This window comes from Bombina bombina, chromosome 4 (assembly GCF_027579735.1).
Source record: "Bombina bombina isolate aBomBom1 chromosome 4, aBomBom1.pri, whole genome shotgun sequence".
Classification (NCBI taxonomy): Eukaryota; Metazoa; Chordata; class Amphibia; order Anura; family Bombinatoridae; genus Bombina; species Bombina bombina.
In genome coordinates this window covers 1,096,333,515-1,096,346,002 of record NC_069502.1, presented here as the reverse complement: position 1 = coordinate 1,096,346,002, position 12,488 = coordinate 1,096,333,515, and positions in this window count along the sequence as shown.

The following is a 12,488-nucleotide window of genomic DNA, read 5'->3' as shown; positions in this document are numbered from 1 at the left end:
CTTGAGTCGTCTTCACCCACCCGGGCCGAAGTCTTCATCTGATGGGGCAGAAGAGGAACATCCGGACCGGCAGACATCTTCATCCAAGTGGCATCTTCTATCTTCATCCATCTGACGAGGAGCGGCTCCATCTTCAAGAACTCCAGCACGGAACATCCGCCTTCCCCGACGACTACCCGACAAATTAAGGTTCCTTTAAGTGACGTCATCCAAGATGGCATCCCTCAAATTCCGATTGGCTGATAGGATTCTATCAGCCAATCGGAATTAAGGTAGGAAAAATCTGATTGGCTGATTGAATCAGCCAATCAGATTCAAGTTCAATCCGATTGGCTGATCCAATCAGCCAATAGAATGCAAGCTCAATCTGATTGGCTGATTGGATCAGCCAATCGGATTGAACTTGAATCTGATTGGCTGTTTCAATCAGCCAATCAGATTTTTCCTACCTTAATTCCGATTGGCTGATACAATCCTATCAGCCAATTGGAATTCAAGGGACGCCATCTTGGATGACGTCACTTAAAGTAACCTTCATTCGTCGGGTAGTCGTCGGGGAAGGAGGATGTTCCGCGCCGGAGGTCTTGAAGATGGAGCCGCTCTTCGTTGGATGGATGAAGATAGAAGATGCCGCTTGGATGAAGATGTCTGCCGGTACGGATGTCCTCTTCTGCCTGGATAGGATGAAGACTTCTGCCGGTCTGGATGTCCTCTTCTGCCCATCGGATGAAGACTTCGGCCCGGTTTGGTGAAGATGACTCAAGGTAGGGAGATCTTCAGGGGAGTAGTGTTAGGTTTATTTAAGGGGGGTTTGGGTTAGAGTAGGGGTATGTTGGGGGTGGGTTGTAATGTTGGGGGGTGGTATTGTGGTTTTTTTTACTGGCAAAAGAGCTCATTACTTTTAAGGGCTGGTAATAGAGCTGTTAACTTTTGTAATTTAGATTAGGGTAGGGAATTTTTTTTATTTTGGGGGGCTTTGTTATTTTATTAGGGGGCTTAGAGTAGGAGTAATTAGCTTAAAATTCTTGTAATCTTTTTTATTTTTTGTAATTTAGCGTTTGTTTTTTTGTAATTTAGTTTAGTTTATTTAATTGTAGGTAATTGTAGGTAATTTATTTAATTTATTTAATTATAGTGTAGTGTTAGGTTTAATTGTAATTTAGGTGAGGATTTATTTTACAGGTAATTTTGTAATTATTTTAACTAGGTAGCTATTAAATAGTTATTAACTATTTAATAGCTATTGTACCTAGTTAAAATAAATAGAAAGTTGCCTGTAAAATAAATAAAAATCCTAAAATAGCTACAATATAATTATTTGTTATATTGTAGCTATATTTGTGTTTATTTTACAGGTAAGTATTTTGTTTTAAATAGGAATACTTTAGATAATAAGATTTAATTTATTTCGTTAGATTAAAATTATATTTAATTTAGGGGGGTGTTAGGGTTAGGGTTAGACTTAGCTTTAGGGGTTAATACATTTATTAAAGTCAGCAGATTAGGGGTTAATACTTGAAGTTAGGTGGCGGCGATGTTAGGGAGGGCAGATTAGGGGGTTAAAACTATTTATTATAGGGTTTGTGAGGCGGGAGTGCAGCGGTTTAGGGGTTAATAACTTTATTAAAGTGGCTGCGAGGTCCGGTCGGCATATTAGGGGTTAATAAGTGTAGGTAAGGTAGCGGCAAAGTTGGGGGGGCAGATTAGGGGTTAATAAATATAATATAGGTGTCGGCGATGTTGGGGGCAGCAGATTAGGGGTACATAGGTATAATGTAGGTGGCGGCGGTGTCCAGAGCGGCAGATTAGGGGTTAATTGTGTAATGCAGGTGTCAGCGATAGCGGAGGCGGCAGATTAGGGGTTAATAAGTGTAAGGTTAGGGGTGTTTAGACTCGGGGTTCATGTTAGGGTGTTAGGTGCAGACTTAGAAACTGTTTCCCCATAGGAAACAATGGGGCTGCGTTAGGAGCTGAACACTGCTTTTTTGCAGGTGTTAGGTTTTTTTTCAGCCCAAACTGCCCCATTGTTTCCTATGGGGGAATCGTGCACGAGCATGTTTTTCCAGCTAGCCGCTGCTGTAAGCAACGCTGGTATTGAGGGTTGAAGTGGCGGTAAATATGCCTTTACGCTCCCTTTTTGGAGCCTAACGCAGCCCTTCAGAGAACTCTCAATACCAGCGTTGTTTAGAAGCAGCGCTAGAAAAAAAAGACGCGTAGATAACGCACCCCTTCGGCCGCAAAACTTTAAATCTAGGCGATAGACAAGTCAGAACACTTGCTTTTACCCCACAAACTCTCTGATTACACTGTTTCCAATGCAGCAAAGGATTCTGGGTGAGAAATGCAAATGAGGTTCACAATGACTCACTTTTTTACTCCTAGTCTGCTTTTTAAGGCAGACTTCCCTTTACGCCATAGCATCGCCGCATTACACAGCTTCTAAGCTTAGCTAGGGGTAGTACTAGGGTGACCACATATCCAAACTGCCATTCAGGGACGCCCCCCCAGCCCCCCCCCCCTGGAAAGCACCCCCCCCCCGGCCGCCCCCCTACCCCTGCCCCCCCCCCAAAAAAAAAAGGTGATTTTGATACCATTTTATTTTTTTATTTGTGTCATGTTAAAGGGTTAGTCATATTTAAAAAAAAATATATTTTTTCAAGAACAGTTGTTTTTGTACACATGGAAATATCTGCAGGTGATACTTGAGACTCAGTTGCTACCTGGCTGGTAAGGACACCTCCTGCAACGCTATTGAGTGGACAGGGCAAGCATTTACAAAAATAAACACACATAAATATTTTCATGTGTACAAAAACAACTGTTCTTGAACAAAAATATATATTTTTTTAAATACGACTAACGGTGCAGACACATTATGTAATTTTACCTCAATAGATCAGTGTCATTTTTTGTCAAAGTTATCTGGAACTGCTCCAGATAACTTTGACAAAAAATGACACTGATCTATTGAGGTAAAATTACATAATGTGTCTGCACCGTTAGCAACACTGACTGACATCAAATCAATAGGTATCGACTCAAATCCAAATATTTATGGTGTGCACTATGTAGACATACAAAAGAAGGAACTCAGTAGTGCTAAAGCAAATGCGTGAAAAACCACTTGAGGTCAGCTAATAGTTAATAGTGCAGTGTATTCCAAACTGTATGACAGCTTAAGGAAACCTTTATAGGTAACTGCATAGGCGAATTGGTCAAAATAAGTCACCCACTGTTGCCCAAGCCTGCTTACTATACCGGACACTTTGGGATCTACGATGCACGGGTACCTTATACCTTCTCCGAGTGCTCGTTTCTTCACCGGCTCAGCTGCTTGGCGTCCTCGTGGGTCTGCAGATGTACAGCGTCTCTCCTCTTCGATGAGCGCTAGATCCTATTGGCTAGTCAAAGCGTCAATCAGCAGTAACCAATCCGTGGAAAGTACTGATGCTGAAGAATCACCAATAACTATTTGCTGCACGCACACACCTCCCCACAGCTTATCAGTCCAGGATACACTGGCAAAATGTAGAAATATAGAAAAGCGGTAGTCCTGGAGAGTATAGTTAAAACGTCTTTATTTCAAACTCAGATTAAAAACGAATGGCAATCACAAGTGAAAACATCACAGGTGTGGCACTGTTTGGCTTACGCGTTTCGGCTGGGAGCCGTAGTCATAGCCTGAGGCTATGACTACGGCTCCCAGCCGAAACGCGTAAGCCAAACAGTGCCACACCTGTGCACTATGTAGAGACATGAGGCTATTTAGATAGACCCAGTATTGTAAATATTATACTGAGGTACCACCGTTACCTAATACTTAGCTCCAGTCCAACTCTGTCAGGCACAGCAGTCACTCTCTCCAGTCTCCACCGGTCTCGATTCCACTAACGTAAGTCCTCTACGCAGGTCCACTGTCCAGTAATCAATGTAGCAGCCAGCGACATTGTATCGCATTATATAGGCTGAAGCTAGACTAGAGTAGACTAGACGTCGGCAACCAGAGGGGGTGGCGGGTGGTCTGGGGGAATCAATCGTGCAGTGCATAATATTAAAATAAATTAATATCCGGATTCCGGAAGTGGCGCCTCTGGTCTGCCCCCTGCGATGATGTTGTCTCTGGATACAGTCTAGGAGGAGTCTCAACACCTCTATCTGCGCTGCGGGAAGTCAAGCTTGGAGTCGTAGTCAGTCAGTGAGTCAATTTGCGTGGCTGTCAGTGCTGTCAGTGTGCTGCTGTCAGTTTCAGTCAGTCAGTCCGGGACAATGAATGCCTCCAACCGGGACCCGGGACAGACCTTTAAAATGCGGGACTGTCCCGGGCAATACGGGACACGTGGTCACATTAGGTAGTACAGTTATTCAGACCAATCCCAGGACCGCTGTTTCGTGGTTATTGCCACTCATCAGCTGGGAGTAGGTTGAATCACTGCTTGATAAAGTTGTTTTCTGGGGGAAATACAACAGCAATTTAAAATATGGGGAGGCGAAAAGAGAGTTTAAAATCCTCCACCAAATCCAAAATGTAGAGAAAATAACTCATTGTGTAAACCATTTACAAATCTAGACAAGTCAAAAGATTTTGGATTTATTTATTTGTAATTTTGGATTTAGTGGAGGATTTTAAATTCACTTTTCGCCTCACCATATTTTAAATTGCTGTTGTATTTCCCCCAGAAAACAACTTTATCAAGTAGTGATTCAACCTACTCCCAGCTGATGAGTGGCAATATATATATATATATATATATATATATATATATATATATATATATATATATATATATATATGTGTGTGTGTGTGTGTGTGTGTGTGTAAATATATACTTAAGCATTTATTTGCGCAATCATTATTGTAAACATCTCAGTTCAAACATACATAACTGTAATCAAGGATGGAATGGAATAAGACCATACAATTTTGAATTAAAAAAATATCAGAGATGCTGGGGGTACGAGAGGAAAGCGACATCTTTACCTACCTAGTCTAGATTTTTTTTCTTGTCTCTCTTTTGTATAGAGCTCTAGACATGAAAAAAAGGTTAATGTTATCTATCTATCTATCTATCTATCTATCTATATATATATATATATATATATATATATATACACACAGACTAACATTATATAGTAAAAGGCTTGAAGCACTGTTATCTGGTTTGTGTACTGATTTATAATCCTTTGGAATATAACAAATACCCCACTTATTTACAAGACATTCCAGATAAATGTCCATGTTCAATTATTGTCTGAACTATTCACCTTTCTGAAAACAGACAGTATCCTTAGGTATAAACCCAGATACACAGATGAATAGAGCAAAGTACGGTCATTAATCTTTATTCTGCACTTAGGGTTGCTTTTTGTTTACTATAGTCCTATGCAATCAAGCATCACTGCTGGTGGGCACCAAAAGGCAACCCTGGGCAAACACTTCCATCAATTAGCTATTGAGACTGTGTGGGTGGAGCAGCTGTCACAACTATAAATAAACACTAGTATTTGTTATCCTCCACCCTTTATCAGTATGCACAATTGTATAAACCTAAGATAGCTGATACCTGATGCTATTGTATATTCTCCTTTAAGAATAATGCATATTAAACTTGTGCAGTGTGTTCCTGGAAAGGAAACGAAATATTTATATTTTCAACAATTTGCATGTAATGTACGTTCTGTCTGTTTTGTAACGTATTGGATCTGATGTTAACAGCACAGAGACTTCAGGATATAATCTGAAGATTGAGATAGTAATTTCTATGTAATAGCTCATTGGACCAAAATGTATAATGAATACTAAGGGCTAGATTGCAAGTGAAGTGCTAAATTATTGCATGCCCACAAAAGGGCAAATTTGCTTGTTTGCGGGAGCGCAATAATTAACTGACCATTACATGTGGCTGGTTATTGCTACCACAAGCTCGCGGTAGCAATTAGCACTTATAAAATTAACCATCAGATCAGATCTCTCATTAATTTTATAAATGTGCCCCAAATGCTCCAAAATACAGTATAGTGTATTTTATAAAAAAAAAATAAGGATAGCAGAATCTTTATTTTTTAACAAAATAACTGTGCTAGGCAGTATTTTAGGGGTAAAGTCGGCAGCTGTTAGAAAAAAACGACACTGAAAAGTGCCTTTACATTATGGTCTATGGGAACTGTGTGCTCCCAGTAAATACATATGTATATGCTTATATACTGTACATATATAAGTATATGTTAATATGTATATACATATATATTTATGTGTTAATATGTGTATACATATATATGTGTTAATATGTGTATACATATATATTTATGTGTCGATATGTGTATACATATATATTTATGTGTTAATATATGTATACATATATATTTATGTGTTATGTGTATACATATATATTTATGTGTCGATATGTGTATACATATATATGTGTTAATATGTGTATACATATATATTTATGTGTCGATATGTGTATACATATATATGTGTTAATATATGTATACATATATATTTATGTGTCGATATGTGTATACATATATATTTATGTGTCGATATGTGTATACATATATATTTATGTGTTAATATGTGTATACATATATATATTTATGTGTTATGTGTATACATATATATTTATGTGTTAATATGTGTATACATATATATGTGTTAATATGTGTATACATATATATTTATGTGTCGATATGTGTATACATATATATTTATGTGTCGATATGTGTATACATATATATTTATGTGTTAATATATGTATACATATATATTTATGTGTCGATATGTGTATACATATATATTTATGTGTTAATATATGTATACATATATATTTATGTGTTATGTGTATACATATATATTTATGTGTCGATATGTGTATACATATATATGTGTTAATATGTGTATACATATATATTTATGTGTCGATATGTGTATACATATATATTTATGTGTTAATATATGTATACATATATATTTATGTGTTATGTGTATACATATATATTTATGTGTCGATATGTGTATACATATATATGTGTTAATATGTGTATACATATATATTTATGTGTCGATATGTGTATACATATATATGTGTTAATATATGTATACATATATATTTATGTGTTATGTGTATACATATATATTTATGTGTCGATATGTGTATACATATATATTTATGTGTTAATATGTGTATACATATATATGTGTTAATATGTGTATACATATATATTTATGTGTCGATATGTGTATACATATATATTTATGTGTTAATATGTGTATACATATATATTTATGTGTTAATATGTGTATACATATATATGTGTTAATATGTGTATACATATATATTTATGTGTCGATATGTGTATACATATATATTTATGTGTCGATATGTGTACATATATATTTATGTGTTAATATGTATATACATATATATGTGTTAATATGTGTATACATATATATTTATGTGTTAATATGTATATACATATATATGTGTTAATATGTGTATACATATATATGTGTTAATATGTGTATACATATATATTTATGTGTTAATATGTATATACATATATATGTGTTAATATGTGTATACATATATATGTGTTAATATGTGTATACATATATATTTATGTGTTAATATGTATATACATATATATGTGTTAATATGTGTATACATATATATTTATGTGTCGATATGTGTATACATATATATTTATGTGTTAATATATGTATACATATATATTTATGTGATATGTGTATACATATATATTTATGTGTTAATATGTGTATACATATATATTTATGTGATATGTGTATACATATATATTTATGTGTTAATATGTATATACATATATATGTGTTAATATGTGTATACATATATATTTATGTGTCGATATGTGTATACATATATATTTATGTGTTAATATGTGTATACATATATATTTATGTGTTAATATGTGTATACATATATATTTATGTGTTAATATGTGTATACATATATATTTATGTGTTAATATGTGTATACATATATATTTATGTGTTAATATGTGTATACATATATATTTATGTGTTAATATGTGTATACATATATATTTATGTGTTAATATGTGTATACATATATATTTATGTGATATGTGTATACATATATATTTATGTGTTAATATGTGTATACATATATATTTATGTGATATGTGTATACATATATATTTATGTGTTAATATGTATATACATATATATGTGTTAATATGTGTATACATATATATTTATGTGTCGATATGTGTATACATATATATTTATGTGTTAATATGTGTATACATATATATTTATGTGTTAATATGTGTATACATATATATTTATGTGTTAATATGTGTATACATATATATTTATGTGTTAATATGTGTATACATATATATTTATGTGTTAATATGTGTATACATATATATTTATGTGTTAATATGTGTATACATATATATTTATGTGTTAATATGTGTATACATATATATTTATGTGTTAATATGTGTATACATATATATTTATGTGTCGATATGTGTATACATATATATTTATGTGTCGATATGTGTATACATATATATTTATGTGTTAATATGTGTATACATATATATTTATGTGTCGATATGTGTATACATATATATTTATGTGTTAATATGTATATACATATATATGTGTTAATATGTGTATACATATATATTTATGTGTTAATATGTGTATACATATATATTTATGTGTCGATATGTGTATACATATATATTTATGTGTTAATATGTGTATACATATATATTTATGTGTTAATATGTGTATACATATATATTTATGTGTTAATATGTGTATACATATATATTTATGTGTTAATATGTGTATACATATATACTTATGTGTTATGTGTATACATATATATTTATGTGTTATGTGTATACATATATACTTATGTGTTAATATGTGTATACATATATATTTATGTGTTAATATGTGTATACATATATACTTATGTGTTATGTGTATACATATATACTTATGTGTTAATATGTGTATACATATATATTTATGTGTTAATATGTGTATACATATATACTTATGTGTTAATATGTGTATACATATATATTTATGTGTTAATATGTGTATACATATATACTTATGTGTTATGTGTATACATATATATTTATGTGTTATGTGTATACATATATACTTATGTGTTATGTGTATACATATATATTTATGTGTTATGTGTATACATATATACTTATGTGTTAATATGTGTATACATATATATTTATGTGTTAATATGTGTATACATATATACTTATGTGTTATGTGTATACATATATACTTATGTGTTAATATGTGTATACATATATATTTATGTGTTAATATGTGTATACATATATACTTATGTGTTAATATGTGTATACATATATATTTATGTGTTAATATGTGTATACATATATATTTATGTGTTAATATGTGTATACATATATACTTATGTGTTATGTGTATACATATATATTTATGTGTTATGTGTATACATATATACTTATGTGTTAATATGTGTATACATATATATTTATGTGTTAATATGTGTATACATATATACTTATGTGTTAATATGTGTATACATATATATTTATGTGTTAATATGTGTATACATATATACTTATGTGTTAATATGTGTATACATATATACTTATGTGTTAATATGTGTATACATATATATTTATGTGTTAATATGTGTATACATATATATTTATGTGTTAATATGTGTATACATATATATTTATGTGTTAATATGTGTATACATATATACTTATGTGTTATGTGTATACATATATATTTATGTGTTATGTGTATACATATATACTTATGTGTTAATATGTGTATACATATATATTTATGTGTTAATATGTGTATACATATATACTTATGTGTTATGTGTATACATATATACTTATGTGTTATGTGTATACATATATATTTATGTGTTAATATGTGTATACATATATATTTATGTTTGCTACCATTGCTGTGCTTCTTACCCCCTTCACTGCGCTTAGATTCTGATGCCTTGTCTGATGGCATCAGAACCAGGTTCCTATTGTATTGTAACCATGAACGCAGTGTGTCCCAGCAATGCGAACACCAGCTCGCTTTCGCATTGCTGAAAACTTGTAATACCAGCGCACATTAGCATGTACTAAAGTGATAGTTAGAAGTCCACTTGTAATCTGCCCCTAATTGTTTGTTATTTTTTAAATTACTCTACATTTGACACTAAAAGAGAAATTAAGCAGTTGTTGACTTCAATAATCTTACTAAAACAAACCTTTACAGATACTTTTTCCTGTGTATATTACCTAACATTGCCAGTGATTGTAAATAAACAGAAAACATATACATTTTTCAGTTTGATGCTGTTTATAAATACTGTATTTTTAATTATTGTACTGAAAATATGTAAAGATTTGCATGTGTGCATTTGATATATTACATTTAGCAAACAAAACTTATTTTACCTAATATTCCAATGTTTCTATTGCATATTGAGAAAATTAAATACAGAATTGTGTTCTTTTAAACAACTATCTTCTAAATTTGTTATATGCAATTAAAAATAATTAAAAATATGAAACACTTTAATTTTCAATTTCTCCTGCTTGTGAATGTCCAGGCATTGAAATTAATGTTTGCAAACCAGAAATTCAATTAAATGGCTTTGAATTATATAAAGAATAACCCCTATGTTACTATTCATTAAAGTTCTTACATTATAATTGGAAATCTTTATTTTATATTATAACATAACAGACAGTCTGTCAAGGAATCTGAACCATAGTTCAAACACAAAGCTTGAAAAGACTGACAGCAGTATTTTCCAAGCCCATAAACTAAGCAGTATGATAGATAGATGGAGACAAAGCCTGTCTTTCAACAAGGTTATCTGAGTGAGATGCCCCTTCCATGGAATCTAGAAACTACATCTAAGTCAGTACATAATGAATTTGGGCTATATGTCAGGTCATTAGCATTCTGATTAATGAATACACTGTATAAATGCTGTCTTTTTCTTATTTACTTGGGATATAAGATGTAATTTCACACAGTAATAATATGATATTGTTAAAGGAGGAGGTAAGAAGATACTGATTGGCTTGCCAGTTCTTATGGTGGGAACAATACTAGAGCTATATATGTGTAAAAGGGATGCCTTTCATACTAATTTGCAAATCTACTATTGAACATTGCCCATGAGATTATTTAAGGATTCCGTATATATAGAACTCTATGACAGCAGTATTTTGCAACATTGTTTGTAGCTTTGTTATATAATGTTGCAAAACACTGATGCCATAGAGTACTATAGAGACGTGCACACTTCTGAGCTCTTATGACCCTAAGTAGTTTTAATCTTCAATAAAAGATAGCAAGATTACGAAGCACATTTGACAACAGAAGTTAATTGGAAACTTAATTAAAATTGCATGCTCTATCCGAATCACGAATGCTTAATTTTGACTTTATTGTCCCTTTTTGTAAAGCAAGTAAATTGGACAGTTTTTTAAAATTGTTTGTGCTATCTGAATCATGAAAATCATTAATTTTGACTTTACTGCCCCTTTAAGGAGTAGCAATGCACCACTGGGAGCTAGTTGAATATATCAGTAAAATAATAAGATAATGACAACAGGCATATATATGCAGCCACCAATCAGCATCAAATTCCCAGTTCATGAGCCTACCTAGGTATGATTTTCAACAAAGGATATAAAAGAACAAAGCAACATGAATTACAGAAGTAAATTGGAAAGTTGTTTAAAATTGTATGATCTATCTGAATCATGAAATTTTAATTTTGCTTTAACTGTCTCCAATCAAAATTAAACTTTTTGATTCAGATAGGGCATTCCATTTTAAACAACTTTCCAGTTTACTTTTATCATCAAATTTGCTTTGTTCTCTTGGTTTCTTTATTGAAAGCTAAACCTAGGTAGGCTCATATGCTAACTTCTAAACCCTTGAAGGCCGCTGCTTATCTCAGTGCATCTCATTGACAATTTTTTACAGCTCTACAGCGCTAGTTCATGAGTGCCATATAGATAACATTGTGCTCACTCCAGTGGAGTTACCTAGGAGTCAGCACTGATTGGCTAAAATGCAAATCTGTCAAAAAATAAACCCAGAGATAATGAGGCAGTCTGCAGAGGCTTAGATACAAGTATAATAATATAACTGTGTTGGTTATGCAAAACTGGGGAAAGGGTAATATGGGTAAAAAATTGCATAAAAAGTTATAAGGTCTCAGGTGTTAGGAAAAAAAGGCTGCAAAAGCCTCTAACATACTGTAAAGATACATACATAAGCCTAGAAATATGTATAGAAATATTTATATTTATATATATATATATATATATATATATATATATATATATATATATATATATATATATATATATATATATATATGTGTGTGTGTTTATATGTGTGAACATAT